Source organism: Narcine bancroftii, chromosome 2, assembly GCF_036971445.1.
Source record: "Narcine bancroftii isolate sNarBan1 chromosome 2, sNarBan1.hap1, whole genome shotgun sequence".
Classification (NCBI taxonomy): domain Eukaryota; kingdom Metazoa; phylum Chordata; class Chondrichthyes; order Torpediniformes; family Narcinidae; genus Narcine; species Narcine bancroftii.
Genome location: NC_091470.1, coordinates 317,146,161 through 317,169,196, shown reverse-complemented (window position 1 = coordinate 317,169,196; position 23,036 = coordinate 317,146,161). Strand labels below are relative to the sequence as shown.

The 23,036-nt window shown below is 44.2% G+C and overlaps 1 protein-coding gene and 1 long non-coding RNA gene across 15 annotated transcripts in view; one reads left to right on the top strand and one right to left on the bottom strand.

Moving 5' to 3' along the window:
* The window catches only part of dlgap1a (discs, large (Drosophila) homolog-associated protein 1a), a 615,703-nt gene that overhangs the window by 439,610 nt on the left and 153,057 nt on the right, over window positions 1-23,036 (top strand). The window lies entirely within an intron of this gene.
* The window catches only part of LOC138755566 (uncharacterized), a 109,562-nt gene that overhangs the window by 29,672 nt on the left and 56,854 nt on the right, over window positions 1-23,036 (bottom strand). The window lies entirely within an intron of this gene.

The following is a 23,036-nucleotide window of genomic DNA, read 5'->3' as shown; positions in this document are numbered from 1 at the left end:
GGGGTTAGGCGACATTGGATGGGGGGTTAGGCGACATTGGATGGGGGGTTAGGCGACATTGGATGGGGGGTTAGGCGACATTGGATGGGGGTTAGGCGACATTGGATGGGGGGTTAGGCGACATTGGATGGGGGGTTAGGCGACATTGGATGGGGGGTAGGCGACATTGGATGGGGGGTAGGCGACATTGGATGGGGGGTAGGCGACATTGGATGGGGGGTAGGCGACATTGGATGGGGGGTAGGCGACATTGGATGGGGGGTAGGCGACATTGGATGGGGGGTAGGCGACATTGGATGGGGGGTAGGCGACATTGGATGGGGGGTAGGCGACATTGGATGGGGGGTTAGGCGACATTGGATGGGGGGTTAGGCGACATTGGATGGGGGGTTAGGCGACATTGGATGGGGGGTTAGGCGACATTGGATGGGGGGTTAGGCGACATTGGATGGGGGGTTAGGCGACATTGGATGGGGGGTTAGGCGACATTGGATGGGGGGTTAGGCGACATTGGATAGGGGTGGTTGCAGCACTGTCACTAACATAAGTACTTTATATATTCGAGTAATAGTTGATTCTGTGTGCATGTTAACTCCCACCCCCCTATTTTTGGCCTCAGCCACACGCCCATCTGCTCTCCAGATGCCCTGACCGTGGATTCTCACCCCGACGACTACCCATCTGCACTTCTGACCACAGATCCTTGCCCCAATGCTCGCCAATCCGAATTCCCAAGCACAAATCCTCTCTACAACGCCCACCCATCTGAACTCCTAACTGCAGATCCTTGCCCTGGCGCCCACCCATCCGAACTCCCAACCGCAACTCCCATCTGAACTCCTGACTGTGGATCTGGACCCGCTGCCTGCCAATCTGAACTCCCAACTGCAATCCTTGCCTTGAAGCCCACCCATCCGAACTCCCAACCGCAGATCCTTACCCTGATGCCATATGAGCTACATGAACATACCACCCGGTCCAGGCCATCCGACTTCCCTATGCCTTGAACAACACAGGTACTCATGAGGTCAAAAGTACGACCTGTGTAAAAATCTATCTCCCCTTTGTGTCCCAAAAAGTGGTCCAAAATAAAAATTCAACGTTACACATGTATAAAATATAGAGCACATATCTCTTTCCATCCTCCCGTTCGGCTCCAAACCAATTCTCTGCAGCAACCATACCAGCTGGCCAGAATACTGCTAATAGAGCTCCTATAGAAGGTTGACATGATGGTAGCAGATAACCTAGCCCAGTTTTCTCAGGAAGTGCAGTCACTGTTGCACTTTCTTGACAACTGGTTTAGTTCGATTTTCCAGCATTCTATCTGCTGGGGTTACCAGGACAGATATGTGATCTGAGTTACCAAGGCAGAAGCAAAGGGCTGCTCCATTGTTCCACCCTATGAATGCCAACAGCTCAGGAGGAGTAAAACACTAAAAAGTATTTGATCTGTGATTGCAGTAAAAACACAAAAATGCTGATGAAACTCAGCAGGTCATGCAGTTTCCATAGGAGGTAAAGATATTTAACCAATGTTTCAGGCCTGAGCCCTTCTTCAAGGTGGACTCAGGCTGGAAATGTTGGTCTACATCTTTATCATCTTTGTGTTTTTACATCGCCAGTAGGTATTTTTCATGGTGATGCTTAGTCATTGGCTTGACAATTATGGATTTTATTTGTACCTTATGCAGGAAAAGTCTGAAGAACCATTTTTATATTAAACATTGGACAGACATTCAAAAGAAATAATTGTCAAATGTAAGCACATACATATTTAATATCCATCAGAAGTCAACTGATAATCATCAAGAATAGATATCCCAAGTGATGTAATCCTCCCAAATTATTTTTGGATATAGGTATCCCAAATAGGTATCCCAAATAGGTATCCCAAATAGGTATCCCAAATAGGTATCCCAAGATATCCCAAATAGGATATAGATATCCCAAATAGATATCCCAAGATATCCCAAATAGGATATAGATATCACAAATAGATATCCCAAGTGATGTAATCCTCCCAAATTATTTTCTTCTTCTTAGGCAATTCCTTGGCTTTAATAATGAATTGCTTTCACTCCAATTCTGAGCAGTAGACATTCCTGTCCTTTTAATGTTTTTTTGCCATTACACACAGGCACCTGCAAGATCTTGTTTCCATTGCTAAGAGATTCAAGGTAATTAATGATCAAGCCCTGCAACAGAAACTTTATCCCAACGATGACCATACCAACCTCTGCCTTAGCTGATAAATTCACTAATACAGTTCCTGCATGATTTTTTTGCATCTCATCATCATCCTAAAGTTTCAACTGCACTCCAGACTGCAATGCTAAATATAATTTAAGAGACAATAAGTGAGAAAGTGTACTATATTGCTACAAGTGCATTATGACTGCTAAACATTTTAGTGGCAAATTACATTTCCTGATTCAAAGGAAAACAAAATTATTACTATTTTGTCAGCATTCATGAATTATCCAGCTATGGCAATGTTTTCCTCTGTATTTAATCAAAGATATTTCTCATATGCCTTGGTGATTACTTTAATCTATTTCCTCTGGTTCCTAAAATTTCTGCAACTGGAAGCAGTTTCTCATTTATTCTTTCAAAATTCTTCCAAGATTTTGACCGCATCTATAAGATTTGATGTGTCTGGTCTGAACACAAATCAAACTAAAATTGTCCTCCTTGCACTTGATAGATATCCCTCCTTCCCTCTTAAATGTTACTATTGCATCTGCTTCCACCAGTACTCCAGGCAGCTCACTCCAGGGGCCTAACACCATCGGTGTAAAATATTTTCCCCACATATCTTCTTTAAACTTGCTCTCCCTCACCTTAACTGCATGTCCTCTAGTACAGCTGTTCTCAACAGGGATCCAATCCTTCCCCCCGCCCCCACCCCCCCGGAGGAGGGGGCGCAGCACATTTAAGCAAAAGCCTTATTTTGTTTTTTACTTAACATACCATTTTTTTTGTGTAGTAGGTAGGAAAGAAATATGGAAGAAACCAAAACTTGTCTGTTTCACATGGAAGGGGGGCCCATAAACCTTGAGAGGAACGTACCCAAAGAAAGATTGAGAATGGCTGGTCTAGTACATAATTTTTTTTACCCTGGGGAAAAAGATTTTGACTATCCACCTTATCTATGCCTTCAATGTTTTTATAAAACTCTACCATGTGTCCCCTCAGCTTCCAACAATCCAGAACAACATCTAATCTCTAGCCAAAACAGGCAACATCCTGGGAAGCTTCCACATCCTTCCTGTAATGGGATGCCCAGAATTGCACACAGTTTTTGAATTGCAATCTGAAGTAAGTTTTATATAGCTGCAATATAACTCAAGTCCCCACCCAATAAATCAAGCATACGATGTGCTTTCTTTACCACCATATCAACACGTGTGAGCTCATTAGCTATGGATCTGGACCCCAGATCCTTCTTCATATCAATGCTTTTAAGAGCTCTGCCATGAACAATATACTTTCCTCTTACATTTGACCTCCCAAAGTACAACATCTCACACATATCTAGATTAAACTCCATCTGCCATTTCTCTGCCCATATCTGTAACTGATCTATATCTTGTATTCTTTGATTACCCTTTACACTGTCCACAGCTTCACCAATCTTTATATCCTCTGAAAACCTATAAACCCTTCCACCTATGTTTTCATCCGAGTCATTTATATCACATATATCACAAACAACAGAGGTCTCAACACCAATCCCTATGGAACATCACTGGTTGCAAACTTCCATCCTGAATAACAGCCTTCCACCACTCTATCCTCTATGGGCCAGCCAATTCCATACCCAGTCTGTGAACTCACCATGGGTTCCATGCAGTCTTCCATGAAGGAACTTGCCAAACACCTTATATTGAAGTCCATATAGACAATATCCACTACTCCACTGTGATCAGCCATCTTTGTCATCAACCATTTTTGTCACTTCCTTGAAAAACTCAATCAAATTGGTAAGACATAACCTTCCTCTCGCAAACCCAATTTGACTGCCATGACTTTCCAAATGTGTATAAATCCTCAGGCATTCTAATAGTTTCCCTACCACTAGTGTGAGGTTTCGAGGCCTATAATTTCTTGGATGATCCTTTTTTACCCTTCTTGAACATTGGTACACATTAGCCACTCTCCAGTCCTCTGTTCCACTTCTGTCACTAGTGCTTTCCCCTTTCAATAACTTTGGAGAAATCCCATCAGGTATAGGGAATGTATCGCGAGTTTCAAAAAATCTTCTCAAAAGAACCAACACCACTTCCTTCTTCATCTCAAAATGCTCTGGCACATGAGCATTCTCCACATCATGCTCCCTATCACTCTTGTATATCCTTCTCCTTAGTGAACACTGATATAAAGTACTCATTTTGTTCCTCACCCACTTCTGACTCCAAGCAGAAATTCCCTCCTTTGTCCTTGAGTGGTCCTACCCTCTCCCTCATCATCATCTTGTTTTTAATTAAAGTATAAAATGACGGGATTTTTTAAAATCATGATGACCAAGGACATTTCATGGTCCCTTTTGGCCTTCCTAATGCCCTACTCAAGATCTTTCCTACCATTTTTACATTCCTCCAAGCCACTGTTTGATTGCAGCTTCCTGAACCTTACATGTGCCTCCTTTTAATTTTTGACCAAGTTCATGACCTCTCGTCATCCAAGTAATTCTTATGCTAACATCTTTATCTTCCATTCACACTGGAACATGCTGGGCATGAACTCTAATTGGTTGCTCTTTGAATAACTGCCACATCAGTTTTAGGCTATTCCCAATTTACATACCCTTGTTTCTGTCGAGTCATGTCATCCTTCAATTTAGTACTTTTCTGCAAGGCCCAAGCTTATCCTCATCAATAAATATCTTGAAAATTAAGGAAAAGTGATCACAGTTTCCATAATGTTCCCCATTGAAAATCTAAAAGCCTGTTTGAGCACATTGACCAATACCAGATCTGGTTGGACCATCTACATGCTGCTTCAAGAATCTCTCCAGGAAGTTGAATGGTGAATGGTGACTATGGGCTCAATTTTAAAATTTAAGAAGAACTTGGTCAAGTGCATGGATGGGAGGGATATGGAGGTCTATGGACTGGGTGCAGATCATGGGGCATGGCAGAAAAATAGTTCAGCACAGACTAGATCACAAGATTACAAGATAAAGGAACAGAAGCAAGCCACTAGGCCAAGTGGGTCTGTTCCATGAGTATGCACCAAGCTAAACTAAACTCATACCTAGTTCCAGTTACCAGCCTTTACCCCATATCCCTTGATACCCTTACTAATGAGATATTTATCCATTTCCTGTTTAAATACTCCCAGTGATCTGGCCTCCACTGCTTTGTGTGGCAGTGAGTTCCACAGATCCACAACCCTCTGACTATAGTTCTTCCTCCTCTCTGTTTTGATTGGATAACTTCTAATCTTAAGACTATGACCCCTTGTCATCGACTCGCCCATCAATGGAAACATCTTATCCACATTCACTCTGTCAAAACTTTCAATATTCAAAAGGTCTCTATTAGATCCCCTCTCACTCTCCTATACTCCAACAAGTACAGTCCTAGAGCTGCCAAATGTTCCCCATACTCCACCCCCTGCATTCCAGGAATCATCCTGGTAAATATCCTCTGCACCTTCAACAACATCACATCTTTTCGAAGATAGAGGGCCCAAAACTGTACACAGTACTCAAAATGGGGTCTCACCAGTGCCCCAAAGAGCTTCATTAACACCTATCTACTCTTAAAAACTATACCTCTCGAAATTAATGCTAGCAGGCCCGAACAGCCTGGTTATGTGCAGTAATGTTCTGTTGTTCTAAACACAAAAAATATTGGCCCATCTAAGCCTCTGGCACTAAGAGTGTCCCAGTCAACAATGGGGAAATTGAAGTCTCCCACTGACAATTTTATTGGTTTTGCAACTTTCCATCATCTTTCTACACCTCTGTCCCTCCACCTCTTCTATGACTCCCTGACCTCCTTATGGCTATATGGAGGCCACAGTATTGCCCTGTCAATGTGATTCCACCTCTTTTTTTCTGATCTCTACCCATACTGTGTACTCTCTGAGTGTAGCTTTTACATTCTCCCGATGCCTCCACCTCTTTTACTTTCTTCTCTTTCCCATCCAAACAATGGAACCCAAGAACATTGAGCTGCCAACCCTGTCTTCCTGTAGCCATGTCTCTGAAATGGTCACAACATCAAATTTCCAAGTACCAAATAAGGTTTTAACTCTCCCTTTAATATTTTCTGCTCTCAGAAACCTGGATCTTCATTCATCTTGCATAATTAAAGTTCCACATTCCTGGTACCATTTTAGCAAGTTCCTCCTCCACTACCTTAAGTTAATGGCACAACTCCACAAAATGTGGTGCTCAGAATTAGAAATTGATTGTTCATGGTGTCACTGCCATCACCATGGAGAGCTCCTTCAAATTACTTGAATCGCAACAATTTCCCTCCTGTAATTTGCAGCTGGTATGAGATCAGCAGGGAAATTTCCCTCCTGTAATTTGCAGCTGGTATGAGATCAGCAGGGATCATAGAGCTCTCAGTCCAAATGCCTTTTGAACATTGTAATTGTACATCCTTCTCTAGCTTCGTTTGGAAACTTGTGACAGGTATGAACCACCCTCTGAATGAAAAAACGTTGCTCCTCAGTCCCTCCTAAATCTTCTAACCTTAAACCTATGACCCTTCTTTGTAGAATCATCTACCTTGGGATGATAATGGGGGGTGGGAAACAGTTCCTATCCACTTTATCCATCACCATATGATTTTATATACCTCAAAAAGGTCACTCCCAAACTCCAGAAAATAAAGACCAGCCTATCCATCTTCTCCATATAACTCAAGCCCTCAAGTCCTGATAAAATCCTTGTAATTTCTCCTGCAACCTTTCCAAATTAATGATATCCTTTCTGAAACTGGGCAACTAAAAATGCACATAGCTGTGCGTGGTCTCACCAAGGACTCAGCTGTACCCCAACTTTTAATGAACTGTGTCAAATGCCTTCTTCACCATGCTGTCCAACTGAGTCGTCATTTTCAGGTAAAAATGCACTTGTATTACTAAGTGCCTCTCATCTTTGCCATTTACCAGCCGTGGTTTGGCTAACCAAAGTGCAACACCTCACACTTGTCAGAGTTAACTTGGATTTGCCATTCCTTGGCTCACCTTCTCAACTAATTGAGATGCTGCTGTAAACTTGGATATCACCCCTTACTGTCTATTAACCAGCAATTTTGGTGTCATCTACTAATCTATTAACCATGTTAACTACATTGCAATCAAAATCATTAATATAAATAACAAACAACTGAGGACTTGTCTCCAACCCCAATGGCACAACTCTAGTCACAAATTTCCAATCAGCACGTCATAAACTTTGGGATTCTAATGCCACAGAACAAACTAGCACTAATTCTACAGTTTAGCAGGTTTTCAACTTCATATGCCAGAGTAAAATTATTAAATTCTATTACATATTATGGACAAAAATAATTCATGGTCCGCCATTGTGCTAAAACATATAAGCATTATTATTGCAGATTTCATTCCCAATTTGTGGTTGGGAAGCTTCAATTTATCGGAGTGCTTCTGACCAGAGAGGGGAAAAGGCAAAGTTTCTACTCCTGAACACTCGTCCTCGAAGAGCTGCATTTGTGAATGTCAGGTTTTGCCTCCATTACACCATTTATTGCTTTGATTCACACATGAATCGTCAGGACTAGTGGAAGGAACTATAGTTACATCATGCTAAAGTAATAACAGAATAAGAAAGTATGCATCAGAGGAGAGAGGAACAAATACAAACTGCAGTTTTAAATAAATTAGCAAAATGTATGCTGAAACAAAGATAAAATGCAAGTCAAGAAAAATACTAAATTTATTGCAATAGTGGTCTTGGTTACATGCAATAATTTAGGCAGTCAAAAGAGGGCAGGCAAAATTAGTCTGTCAGAACTGATTCTGAAGTAAAATTTGCACTCTTGCTATTAGAGAAACATGCATCATTATAGCTTACAAGTTTTAAAAAAAAAACAACGATCATTCAATTCGTGGCTTTGCTTTGCCAACGAAGATTAAGGAAGGATCGTAGATAATGACCACAAACTTCAGCAGATTTCGCAGTGGTGGATCTTCCCTCTTCCCCAGCCCTCCCCCAGAGAAACACTATATATTTTTTCTAAAAAAATAACAAAGCTCTTTCTTTTTTCTTTTTTTCTCCCCCCCCCCCCCCCTATCTTTTTCAACCTTAAACATCTGTATTCAAATTATCAACTTATTTTTAGACATTATCTTAACAGGTTCTTTTAAACTCCTAATCTTATTATCTGTTTGGCAATCATTCTGTGAAGTGATGGGCTTCTTTCAGATCTGAAAACAGTCTATTCTGCTCACCTTTAGCACTGCTGGATGTCGTAGCAAAAAATTGTAGCCTTTTTTCCATAATACCGCTTTTGCCAAGTTGAACTCCTTTTGTTTCTTTAAGAATTCAAAACTAATGTCCAGGTAGAAAAATATTTTTTTCACATTGTATTCCAATGGTTCTTTATTTTCCTTCACTCTTTCCTTTGCCAGCTCCAATATTTTCACTCTCGTTGTGTATCGTAGTAACTTTATTAATATGGAGCTCAGCTTTTGATGTGGTTGTGGTTTTGGTGCCAATGTTCTGTGGGCTCTTTTGATTTCTATTTCTTCTTGGAGTTCTTCCACTCCCAAGATTTGTGGGATCCATCTTTTTATAAATCCTTTCATGTCTGCTCCATCTTCGCCTTCTTTCACACCCACTATTTTTATATTGTTGTGTCTGCTATAATTCTCCAAAATGTCAATTTTTTGAGCTAACATATCTTGTGTCTCCTTAATTTCCTTGCCTCTACTTTCCAACTTTTCTCTTCGGTCATTCATCTCCACACCCTGCCCCTCTTTCTTCCATCATCAACTCTTTTTCCTATCTCTACTATGGCAAGTTCCATTCTCTGCATTCTGCCTTTTCCATTTTTTGTTATTGTATTAAATTCTGTCATTAAGATGTTCATTGGTGTCTTTATTTGTTCATCAAAATATTCTCTATCTATTAGCTGCTTTTGGTTTTTTAACCTTCTGTTTTCCCATGTGGGTCTTTGTTTTCCTTCTCTGGCTCCCTTCTTATCTTCCTGGTGCTTCCTCCTCTATCGATTTCTCCTCTCCGGTTTCTCCAGCTGTTTCTGCCGCATCCCGCTGCCGGGTTCCGCTCCCGTCGGCGTTGGTGCTGTGCTCCGCATGCGTGAAGAGTCACGCATGCACATTTTTGCTTCTTTGTCTGGCTCTGCGAACCATCTTTGTTGTCCACCCCAGGAGACGACGCTGCCCAGCTGGCTGCTTACCGGCTTCAGATGTCAGGCTAACCTTTTGGTGGGAGTTCCCTGCTCCCGTGTACAGGTAAGGCTTTCTTCCTTTTTTTCACCCCCCAGAGTTTCTCTTTCTTCTTCTTTGTCTGTCGTTCTGATCTTCTGTTTCTTTGAACCATCCTCAGGATCTTCTTGTTAACTTTATCTTGCAGCTTCTCTATGTCTTGCTTTGTTTTTTACTCTTTTTTCCACTTTCTAAGTGAAGGGCTGGTTTTCCCCGACCAGCCGCTACTCCATCACGTGACTTCCCCACACTTTTAATTTTCTTGAAAAATAAAAATAGGATCAAACTTTACCTTATTACTATTAACTTAACCTAACTTAACCCCTTTCTAATTCTAAGCGCACGTGTATGTGATGTGTGTGTAAATTCAGAAAAGTTCTTTGATTCACAGTCCAATCTCACTTCTCACTCCTCCAAGTTCACTGATATCAGGCAATTCCTATACTGTGCACAGAATTTAACATTTATGAATCTTCAGCAGGCTTTGGTGCTTGAAAGGTAAATGGTTACCGCTCAGGAAGGTTCTTGTCAGTTTTCAGAGAGATTTGTTGCTCATTGGGCACACAAACTGATTCCTTCTTTTCAGCCCCGTCAGTGTCTTGTCAAAGAAACTTGCCTCATCAGGGTTTTCCAGATGATAACCTCTTTCTTTCAGGTCACCACAGAATTCCTTTTCTGTTTCCCTCATCTCAGGCAAAACATTATACAGTCAACCATCTCCTCTTGCATGGACCACAAGGGCTTTAACCAGGCTGAACTAAGCACTCACAACCCAGCTTCAAAATGGGGTTTTCAAACAAGCATCCAAAAGCCACTGCAAAAAAAAAGTCTCTCTGTCCCACTTAGAGAAAAATCTGTTTGACTCTCTCTGCTTGCAAAAACACATGACCCTCTTAGAACAGCAAACTGCACTCAGACATACTGCGGCTCCAGATCTAAATTTCCAAGTTCATTCTCATTTGTTGCTTTCCAAAACAATCCATTACTTCAAAGCATGTCCAATTAACACCTACTTGTGAAGTGTCTATAGGCATTCTTCAAAGTTTTTGCAAAGGCAATCAGAGCCTGAACTGTCTGGCTTGAGCCAAGCTCTTGTATTTTAAATGAGATTTGTTTTGAAATATCTGTTTGTGACCTAACTAAAAACCCCTCAATTTATCTCCTTTAAAATATATCTTAAAATATAACATAATCCATTGCACCACCCTATTGTAAGAACAAAAATTATTCAACAGGTAGGCACAGGTAAAGGCAGGTTTTATATAGCATTTTTTTTTCCTCTAGTCATAGACAGTGGGAGCCAAGGTAGGGGAATACTCCTCTTGTAGATTGTGGGTAGTCAAGGAAGCTAGCAGTATGCCTGATTACTACATCTGTGAGAAGTGCATCCAGCTTCAGCTCCTTACAAATTGAGTTAAGGAATTGGAACTGGAGTTGGATGAACTCCAGATCTCTCTGGAGGCTGAGGGGGGGGGCGATAGACAGGGATGCTATCACACCTAGAAGGCAGGAGAAGGATAGATGGGTGACAGTCAGGCAATGGAAATGGAACAGGTAGGCACTGCAGGGCTCCTCTGTGGCCGTTCCCCTCAATAACAAGTACCGTATATACTCATGAAATCATGAATATCATGTAATAGTTGACCCCTTCCCTTTTTTGGCCCAAAGAAATGGGTATTTTTGTATGACCCATGTAAAAGTCAATTCACCCCTATTTTTGGCCCTGATCACCCACCTCCTAGACAGCAGACCCTTACTCTGACTGGCTGCACACCAGAGCTCCTGATGCTCAGCCGTCCACCCACGGGACCTCCTGATACCCCAACAGTGGACCCTCAATTCTCCCACCCATCCGAGCACCCAATGCCCTAACTGTGGACTATAACCTGGTCCTGGCCATCTGAGCTCCCAACATCCTGAATGATGCAGGTACTTTGTGAGTTCAAAAGTTTGACCCATGTAAAAGTCGATCCACACTCTGCCCCTTCCCCCGCATTTTATGGCCAAAAAAAGTGGTCTAAAAATTCTGACAATTATATGAGTACATACAGTATATTATTTTGAATACTGTTGGGAGGGGGACCAACCAGAGATGAGCCATGGCGATCAGGTCAATGGCACAGAGTCTGGTCTGGTGGCTAAGAAGGGAAGAGAGCAGAAGAGGTGAGCTGTCGTGATAGGAGATCCCATAGTTAGGGGGACAGATAAGAAGTTCTGTGGAAGAGATCCAGCATTGGATGGTATTTTGCCTCCCTGATGCTAGAGACCTAGATATTTTAGATCAAGTTCATAGCATTCTCAGGTGAAAGGGTGAGCAGCCAAATGTTGTGGTTCATGTATGGAACCATTGACATGTGTTTGAAGGATAATGAGGTCTTGCAAAGAGATTTCAGTGAGCTTGGTGCTAAGTTGAAGGACAGGACCTCTGGGCTTGTGATCTCAGGATTGTTACCCAAGCCAACATGCTAGTGAGGTTAGAAATAGGAGGATATTGCAGCTTAACTAGAGGCTAAAGACATGATGCAGGGGAGAAGGATTCAGGTTTCTGGATCATTGGGCTCTTTTCTGGGGAAAATGGGACTTGTTTATATCTGAACTGAAGGGGACTAATATAATTGCAGGAAGGGTTGCTAGTGCTGCTCTGGTAGATTAAAACTAGATTTGCAGGTGATAGGAATCAGAGTGCAAAGCAGATAGAGAAGGGGAGGAGGGCAAAGATGGTGTGAAAATTGCATGTAATGTTGGAAGCCAAGGGGTTGAAATGTTCTCAGATGCATCTATTTCAATGCAAAGAGTATTGTAGTGTCTATAGGCATTCTTCAAAGTTTTTGCAAAGGCAATCAGAGCCTGGACTGTCTGGCTTGAGCCAAGCTCTTGTATTTTAAATGAGATTTAGAGCATGAATTGCCACAAGGAATTATGACATTGTGGCCATTAATGTAACTTGGTTGTGGGGGGGGGATGTGCAGGACTGGCAGCTCAATCTTCCAGGATTCCATTGCTTCAGACACAATAGAATGGGGGGGGGGGGGTGAAAGGGGAAGGAATTGTTCATCAGGGAAAATAACACAACCATGTTCATGCAGGACAGACAAGAGGGCTCATCTACTGAGGTTATATGGGTGGAGCTGAGGAATGGAAAAGGTATGACCATGCTCATGGGGTTGTATAATAGACCGGCCAATAGTCAATGAGAATTGGAGGAGAAAATCTATAGAGAGATAGGAAACATATAGTTGTGATAGAAGGAGATTATAACTTTCCACATATTGATTGGGACTCCCACACTGTAAAAAGACTGCATGACTTGGAGTTTGATACTTGTTGCCCCATCTAATGAAGGCAATAATCAAGCTCTTAAATAGACCTCATTGGTAAAAGATGTTGCCTTGAAATTTTTTCATGCCTTGTAATGTCTACCCTATACCCTTGCCACTAAATCAAGGCTTTCCAGATAAATGTGATTTTTTGTTTTCCAAATTTGAGATCAAAGTTGCCTGGGAAAATCAGTTAGCCTTACTCTGGGATTTGGACCAAGGTCTTTTCAAGGTTATGATAGAAATAGTTTGTAACTTCAAGGAGTGCAGAATATATGCCGACACTCTGAGATGTGATTTTTCTACTAGGTGAATTAATGAATTAAGTTTATGTCACAGATATAAATACAATGTACAGATGCCGTGGACTTCTTACAATACTTTCTGCTGATTCCGAGGTACAGTGGAACCCCGTTATAACACAATGGTTCAGGTCAAAAAGAAAACAGATCGCAAATAAAGTAGGGTTGTGCTAAATCAGGGTCACGAAAACAGTATTTTCAAAAAAAAGAAAGAACACATGTACAATACCTGTATTTGCAATCATCTTTTTTTATTCCTTACAATCATACTTTTATTTATTTTTTTTAATAAAGTGATCGTGTGTTCATTGCATGGATGCAGCATGTTGCTGGCAGTGAGCGAAATCCAAAGTGCTTCTGAGCTGCAAGATTTTTATGTGATCCACATCCTGGGTCTCCTGCCAATGTAGGCTAGCCTTGAGGTACTCAATGGCTTTAGTGGGAGGGGGTGGAGGCTCCTCATTGAAATCCTCCTTAGGTTTGGGAACTGGTGCTATGGTAACATTATGGGTGATCTTGGAGTCTGTGAGATCCTCATATGTCGGACATTCGTCATCAGTAGAGTATCACTGGTGAAAATTCTCTTTGAGCATTTGAAACTGCCTCGGCGCCTCACCCACCTCTTCATCTGTGAAGCCATGATCATCATCCTCTTCCTTGGTGGATTTTTGTGATGAAAAGGATAGACCCAGACCCTTCTCCCAGCATTTTTCCACACATGAGAAGCTGACTGCTGCCAAGCCCTTCCCACCCAAATGGCAAACTTCCTTAATGTTCATGCTTTTCAGATAGTCTTCCAGTGTTGTTGATTCACCTGCAATTCTATGAATTAATTCATGCCTGTAATTCTGCTTGAACACAGATGATCTCCTGATCCAGGGGCTGGATCATAGATGTAATGTTCTTTGGGAGGCAAGAAACTTCTATCTTTCTGTCGCTGTTTACTAGTTTGGCATATTAAGCAGGTGGGCAGGACAGTTGTCAAGCAAAAGAGCTTTGGATTCTAGCTTTTGCTTATGCAAAAGAGCATGGACAGCAAGGACAAAAGTTATGTAAAACCAATCCTCAAAGATGACACTGGTCATCCAAGCATTGCTGCTCTGTGTGTACTCGAACAGTAATGACTTCAAGTGGACATGGTGGAAACAGCAGGGCGAGAAATTTGCCAATCGTGAGGCCTTCTGAGGGCTCTTGAATGAACCAGTCATACCGGGAGTCATCGAGGTTGACATCTTTGGCTATCTTCATGCGTTTGGCCTTTGGTCCTGCCACTTCCTCAACTTTCCAAAGTGATTCATGCAACTTATCTTCCTGAGATTTCCAGCCACAAAGTGTTGATTCAGGTGTGCTGAGGTCATGTTCAACTTGGATTTGACTTTTATTCTTGATCATATCAAGTGCATGAACCTTAAAGATAAGGTATAAAGATTTCTATTTTCTGATGGTGCGTTCCTTTTTGATCTAAAAACAATTTCAATTCCAGAAAGCTGAAAAAAAAGGTCGACAGGCTGACCGCGTTATATCCGAGTTCACATTAAATTGGGTTTTATTAAATCGGGGTTCCACTGTATATAAAAGGGTTTAAGCTAAAGTAGAGACATAAAAGATAAATATTAAGTATTCAGAGTTGGCTCATAGTGCAAACAATGCCAGCATAACAGCGGGATCTTTCGTCGTCTTGAAGCAGGTGTAGGACAACGAAGTTCAAGATCCTGATAACTGTTGGAAAATAAAACTGCTTTTCAGCGCCAAACCTCAGGCTCCTGTAGATTCTGCTCAAAGGGATCAGCAAGCCCAGGTGATTGGGATTCTTTATGATGTTGGCTACCTTCTTGAGGAACCAGTCACGTAGGTGTCTTCGATGGATAGGACGTCAGTGCCTGTGATGGACTTTGCTATGCCTGTGGTTTTTTTTGCAGCCTTCTGCATTCGTAAACATTCAATTTCCAAACCAGGCCATGACACAAGCAGTCGGTACACTTTCCACATTATTCATGTATAAGTTTAATAGAGTATTCAATGAGATGCCAAATATTCTCAAATGTTTCAGAAAGTAAAATGCTTCCTTCACATTTGCTTAATGTGCTGGACCAAGGAGAGGTTGGCATATTAATTTATTCCACAGGGTACATTGAAACTTGGTGATTTCTGAAAGATTGTTAACAGACATTTCTCATTCCATCATGTTAACAGCAATAAAAAATGTAGTATGGAATATTATAGGCCAGATTACAAAAATAAAAAGAAATGCATAATTTAAATAGTGAGATAGTAGTGCCTTATCACATCTGCAGGTCTTAGTGCATGAGTTCCAAAAGGCTTGTATGTCGGGGAAGTGAATACTTGGAAAGTTAAATTAAATCTTATCATTTATTGTAAAGAGAATTACATGCAAAAGGGGAAAGGTTATATTTCTGTTGTCTCAGACATTTCTGATACCGCATCTGGAGTACTGCGATCAATATTGGTCTCCTTATTTAAGGAAAGGTATAAATCATTTCAAATGGTTCAGAGGTTTAATAGACTAATGGGAAGATTGTTTATTTAATTTTTAATTTAGACATACAGGACAGTAACAGGCCATTTCGGCCCACAAGTCCGTGCCACCCAATTTACAACCCCCAGTATATCTCGAATGGTGGGAAGAAACCATGCAGAGACAGGAAGAATGTACAAACTCCTTACAGATAGTGTGGGATTAAAACCTTGGTCTGATTGCTGGCGCTGTAAAGATGTTGTGCTAACCACTACACCAACTGTGCTGCCCCAAGGGGAAAAGTTAATAGGTTAGGTTTTGTACCCCCTGGAATTTTCAAGGATGAAAGATAGCTTTATTGAAACATACAAGATCCTGAGTAATTTTTACATTTCATTTTGGAGATGCAGCAGTTTCAGGCCCTTCTGGTCCATGAGTCCATGCCACCCAAATACATTCATGTGACCAATTAACCAACTAATCCTGTATGTCTTTGCAACATGGGAGGAAACCAGATCACCCAGATGAGACCCATGCTGACACAGTGAGAATGTACAAACTCCTTATAGACAGCACCGATTCGAACCTGGGTCGCTAATGCTGTACTAACATTGTGGTGGTACACCACCGGCCTACTGCAGGAGGCAACCTCTGTACCTGCAGGAGTGTAAGGGGACAGGACATCACCTGGCCGGCTGTCAATCAGTCGGCCTGAATGGATCAAGCCCCACCCGGTCAGGTGTCAATCACCCTCCGGGATACAAGCCTGCGCCAGCCTCCCGAGGCCTCACTCAGAGTTGCTGCAGCCACAGCCAGCCTGGCTCTGTGGAAGTCTTTGTGGATTAAAGCCTGTTGTACAGTCTTTATCTTTGTGTGTGTCTGATTCTGGCTAACAGTGCACCACAATTTAATCCACAAAATTTTCCCACGGTGGCTATGGAAAAACTCCTGTGTGCAGGGAGCCTAGAGGTCGACCCATGCCACCCGGAAGCCCAGACATGCTTCGAGATCTGGCAGCACGCTGTTGAGCCAAACATCGAGGCACACAAGGGCAACATTCTGGACTCCGATCGGAAGAGGTTTGTCCTACTCCGGTCAAAGCTGGGTCCCCGTGCCACGTACAAGAGCACAATGGACACTCTCGAGAACTTGTACAAGCCCCCCATGAATGCAGTCTCTGCAAGGTACCTCCTCAACACCCGAGCCCAGCAACCCAGGGAGATGACTGAGTCTTACCTGGGACACTTGCGAGAGTTGACCCGACCTTGTCTGGCTGAACCCGGGGTAGGTGCAGAGGAGGTTGATCCAGGACACCTTTGTCCGAGGGCTATGCTTGAGGGCCATCCGGCAGAAGGTGCTGGAAGACAACATCTATGCCCTATCCAGGACTGTGGAAGTGGTCCAAACCCTGGAAGCAGCAGCCCTGAACATCAAAGCCTTCAATTCCAGGTTCCCCAGGCTCCCTCATGCCCCTCTCACACTGCAGGAGCAGCCCCAGGCTGAGCTGGGGAGGAGAACATCACTGCAGCAGGCGCCCGGTGTCCCTGTTGGAAAAGTAATGTTGGGAGGAGAAAGTAAAAAAAATCAGATGGAGCAGTGAGTTTTCAGGTCAATGATAGTGTTAAGAAAATTACAAAGAAAAATAGTGGCAGAAAAATCAAAAGAAAAGGTTACAGAAGTCACTAGATATTAAAAGGACAAAGAGCATAAGGGCACTTTATCTGAATGCCCGTAATATTAGAAATAAGGTTAGTGAACTTGAGGCGCAATCGGTACCCATGCCTATGATTTAGTGGCCATCACAGAAACATGGCTACAAGGTGACCATAAATGGGAATTAAACTTTCAAGGGTATCAGGTGGTGCAAAGAGATAGACAAGATGGTAAGGGAGGTGGAGTTGCACTCTTAATCAAAGATGAGCTCCAGGCAATAGTGAGGGATGATACAAGATCTAAAGAGCATAATGTTGAGTCCATTTGGGTAGAGATAAAGAATAACAAAGGGAAAAAATTATTGGTTGGTGTTATCTATCGCCCACCAAACAACAATAGTTTAGTGGCACAGGAAATAAATAGAGAGATAAGTGAGGCATGTAATAATAATACGGCAGTAGTCATGGAGGACTTTAACTTCCACATAGATTGGGAAAATCAAGTTGGTCGTGGGAGTCTGGAAGAGCACTTCATAGAATGTATCCGCGATAGCTTTCTTGAGCAGCATGTTAAGGAACCCACAAGAGAAAATGTTCTCCTGGATCTAGTGTTGTGCAATGAGATAGGTAGAGTAAATGATGTAATAGTCAGAGACCATCTGGGAAATAGCGATCATAGTATGATTGAATTTCTCATTCAGATGGAAGGGGAAATAGTTAGATCTAAAACTAATATATTATGCTTAAACAGGGGTGACTACCATAGGATGAGGGAGGATTTGGGCAGAGTGGACTGGAAGCACAGGCTAATTGATGAAACAGTTGAGGAACAGTGGAAGATTTTCAAAGAAATATTTTGTAATGCTCAACAAAAATATATTCCGGTCAGGAAAAAGGGCAGCAAGGGAGGGAAAAATCAACCGTGGTTAACAAAGGAAATAAAGGAGAGTATAAAATTGAAGGCGCAGATGTACAAAGCTGCAAAGAGCAGTGGGAAACTGGAAGATTGGGATAACTTTAAGAGACAACAAGGGATTACAAAGCAGGTAATAAGAAATGGGAAAAAGGATTATGAAAGTAAATTGGCACAAAATACAAAAACAGAAAGCAAAAAATTTTATAAATATATAAAACGGAAGAGGGTGGCCAGAGTTAACATACGACCCTTGGAGGATGAGAAAGGAAAACGGGTAGCAAAAAATTAGGAAATGGCCGAGGCATTGAACAAATATTGTGTGTCAGTCTTCACGGTGGAAGACACATCCAGCATGCCCAAGTGCGGAGTTAAGGATGCAAATGTTGGGGAAGGCCTTGATAAAATAGTTGTTACAAAGGAAGTAGTGATGGAGAAACTAATGGGTCTAAAGCCAGACAAATCACCTGGTCCTGATGATATGCATCCAAGGGTTCTGAAGGAAATGGCAGAAGTTATAGTTGATGCATTGGTGGTCATATACCAAAATTCCTTGGATTCTGGGCAGGTCCCGGGAGACTGAAAGACACCAAATGTCACACCACTTTTTAAGAAGGGATGTAGGCAGAAGACTGGAAAGAATCGGCCAATTAGCTTGACGTCTGTAGTTGTGAAAAATGCTTGAAGCAGTCATTGAAGATGAAATAGTGAAACTTTTGGAACGCAAGGGTTCAATCAGGCAGACGCAGCATGGTTTTAGAAAGGGAAGATCTTGTTTGACAAACTTGTTAGGATTCTTTGAGGATATAATGGGTGCGGTGGATAGAAGGGAACAGGTTGATGTTGTATATTTGAATTTCCAGAAAGCGTTTGATAAGGTGCCACACAAGAGACTTATAAGTAAGTTACAGGAAAGTGGAGTCCGGGGAAGTCTATTGGCATGGATCAAAAATTGGTTGTCTGACAGGAAGCAGAGAGTCAGGATAAGTGGGAGTTTTTCAGGTTGGCAGAGTGGTAAGTGGGGTGCCGCAGGGGTCGGTGCTAGGCCCACAACTGTTCATCATTTACATTGATGACTTGGAGGAGGGGACAAAATGTGGTGTAGCCAAGTTTGCGGATGACACCAAATTGAATGGAAGAGCAAATTGTAATGAGGATGTGGAGAGTCTGCAGAGGGATATAGTTAAACTGGATGAGTGGGCAAAGGTCTGGCAGATGGAGTACAATGTTAGTAAGTGTGAGGTTATCCACTTTGGCAAGAAAAATAAAAGAGCTGAATATTATTTAAATGGTGAAAAACTACAGCATGTTGCTGTGCAGAGGGACTTGGGAGTGCTTGTGCATGAATCGCAACAAGTTAGGTTGCAGGTGCAGCAGGTTATTAAGAAGGCAAATGGAATGTTGGCCTGCTAGAGGAATTGAATTCAGGAGAAGGGAGGTAATGTTGCAACTGTATAAGGTACTGGTGAGACCGCACCTGGAGTACTGTGTCCAGTTCTGGTCTCCATATTTGAGGAAGGATATACTGGCTTTGGAGACGATCCAGAGGAGGTTTACTAGGTTGATCATGGGATGAAGGGGTTGACTTATGATGAAAGATTAAATTGTCTAGGATTGTATTCGCTCGAGTTCAGAAGAATGAGAGGAGATCTTATAGAAACATATAGGATTATGAAGGGTATGGATAGGATAGATGTAGGAAGGTTTTTTGAGCTGGCCGGGGGAACTAAAACGAGAGGACACAGTCTCAAGATTCGGGGGAGTAGATTTAGGACAGAGATGAGGAAAAATAGTTTTTCCCAGAGAGTAGTGAATGTTTAGAATTCTCTATCCAGGGAAGTGGTTGAGGCTGCTTCATTAAACATATTTAAAATTTGGTTAGATAAATTTTTACATGATAGAGGAATTAGGGGAGAAGGCAGGCAGGTGGAGTTAGATCATAAATTAGATCAGCCATGATCTTATTGAATGGCGGAGCAGGCTCGATGGGCCATTTTTGGCCTACTCCTGTTCCTACTTCCCATGTTCCTATGTACTGTGGGTCCTGGTGTGGGCCAGATCGACGATCATACCAAAACAGCCCAGCTCGGAACCAGTATTGTTCCCGATGTGGCAAGAAAGGCCACTTTGTAAAAGTGTGCCTCTCCAAACCTGTAGGCAGCTCAGCGGCCCTCTATGACCACCCCCCCACCCCCACGTGCACCTGCTGGGCGGCACCGCTGTCCCCGTGACAACTTCCGCCTTCCCCGACTTTGACCGTGCAACATCTGGCCCCGCCAGCAACCGTCGCAGAGTGTGCCACGAGCATCTGCATCACCCCCCACTCTCGCCGCTCACCGAGAACTACAGCAACGTCACTTCCGGCTCACGGCGTGATGCCACTTCTGGCTGACGTAACAACGTCACTGCCGCACAAATACATGTGATGCTGTCACTTCCCCCGGCGCAGCGGACAAGGCTGGGGAAGGAGGCCAGCCACACAGTGGCCCCCCACGTGCCACCGCCATCTTGGGCCAGGCAGCGCCCTACATAGAGGGCCCTGACAATGTTGAGAATGACGTGGTCAACACGGACGATGACCAAACCACCCTACCGATGCTCCCCATGCCTCCAGAGGCCATCGGCTACCGCACGCTGCACCTCATGACCGATGTCAACATGGTCAACACAGGCAATGACCAGGCCGCCCTACTGACACTCCCCATCCCTCCGGATAGCGATGACTCAGACTCTGAGATGGTCCTGGCTACCACCACGCTGACCAGGGACATCCCCCATGACCTCGGACGCTTGATGATGGACGTGCGAGTCAACGGGCAGATAACAAAGTGCCTGTTCGACAGTGGCAGCACCGAGAGCTTTATTCACCCAACCGTGGCCCACTCCCAAAGGTTTAATGTCTACCCCACCACCTGCTCGATCGCCCTCGCCGCCAAGGATAAGACTTTTGGTACCCTCAGGCACTCCTCGATCGATATAACAGTGGGAGGGGAGTCTTACACACGATTCAGGCTCCTGGTCATGCCCAAACTCTGTGCACCACTCCTCCTGGGCTTGGATTTCCAGTGCCACCTGCAGAGTGTCACCCATGCCTTCGGGGGGCCCCAACCTCCACTCACGTTGCATAGCATGCCAACCTACCAGCCCCGGCCAACCTGCAGCCTCTCCGCACTGCGCATCACCCCACTGGTGCTCTTCCCACATCTTGCGCTAGGCTGCAAGCTGATCGCCGCCAGAAGTTGGCGCTGCAGACGGGGACTTCATCAAGGCAGAGGTGCAGCGACTCCTGGCGGAAAGCGTTATCGAGCCCAGTAACAGCCCTTGGAGAGCCCAAGTCCTGGTGGTCAAAGCGGGAAGTAAGCCGAGGATGGTCGTGGATTACAGCCAGACCATTAATCGGTACACCCAGATGGGTGCCTACCCCCTGCCGAGGATCACTGATATGGTCAATGAGATATCCCGCTACCGGGTTTTCTCCACAATTGACCTGAAGTCGGCGTATCACCAAATTTCTATCCACCCGAAGGACAAGCCCTACACCGCCTTTGAGGCAGACGGGCGCTTGTACCAGTTCTGCCAGATTCCTTTTGGGGTTACGAACGGGGTCTCCATCTTCCAGTGGGAGATGGAGATCGCATGGTAGACCGGCACAAGCTGAAGGCGACTTTCCCATATCTGGATATCGTCACTATCTGCAGCCGTGACCATCAGGACCTCAATGGTAACCTGGAAAAATACCACCCGACGGCTGCGGAGCTGAACCTCACTTACAACAAGGAGAAGTGTGTGTTCAGCACCACCAGCCTCACCATCCTGGGGTACATCGTGGCCCATGGAGTCATCGGCCCAGATCCGGAAACGATGCACCCATTAATGGAGTTACCCCTCCCCCCTGCCACGCTAAAGGCCCTCAGCAGGTGCCTGGGCCTGTTCTCTTATTACTTGCAGTGGGTTCCTCATTTCTCGGACAAGGTCTGCTCACTGGCTCAAGCCACAACTTTTTCCCCTCCCACCTGAGGCACAGGCAGCCTTCACCCACATCAGGCAAGACATCATGATGCCATGATGCAGGCTGTGGATGAGGACTCCCCCTTCCAGGTGGAGTGCGAAGCCTCCGAGGTGGCCCTCGCTGCTTCCCTCAACCAAGGGGGGCACCCCGTCGCCTTCTTCTTCAGGACCTTCCACAGCTCTGAGCTAGGGCACTCCGCCTATGAAAAGGAGGCCCAGATGATTGGCTATCCTGCCTTCATGCACAGTGACCGGTGGTCTAGTTTCATGAGCAACGAGCTGCGCCAGTACCTGACGCTGAGGGGCATCGCAACCAGTCACATGACAAGCTATAACCCAAGAGGCAACGGGCAAGTGGAATGCGAGAATGGGGTGGTCTGGAAGACAGTCCTCCTGGCTCTCAGATCAAAAGGGTGGGCCATTGAGTACTGGCAGGACACCCTGCCTGAGGCACTCCATGCCATTCGGTCGCTGTTGTGCACGGCTACCAACGAGACCCGTCATGAACATCTGTTCTCATTCCCCAGGTCGGCAACTGGAATGTCACGTCCCAGGACCGGTGCTTCTGCATGAGTATGTACGGACACACAAGGCCGAAGCCCTGGCAAAGCAGGTTTTCCTCCTTCATGCAAACCATAACTACGCTTACATTAGGTTCAGCAGTGGCAGGGAGGACACAGTCTCAAGCAGGGACCTGGCACCAGTAGGAGCACCCACCACACCACGCCACCCTCCAACCCAGGACGATGCTGACCGGGCATACATTCCAGTCCCCAGGCAACTATGGGGCACACAGGGCCTCCTTGACCACCAGGGGCCTGCTTCAGTCTTAAGAGACGAACCTGTCTCCCCCACCCATCCAATACAACTCGCATACGTCGACCCCACCCCCCCCTGCCACCCCTCCGCACAGAACCACACCAGCCACACCCCTGC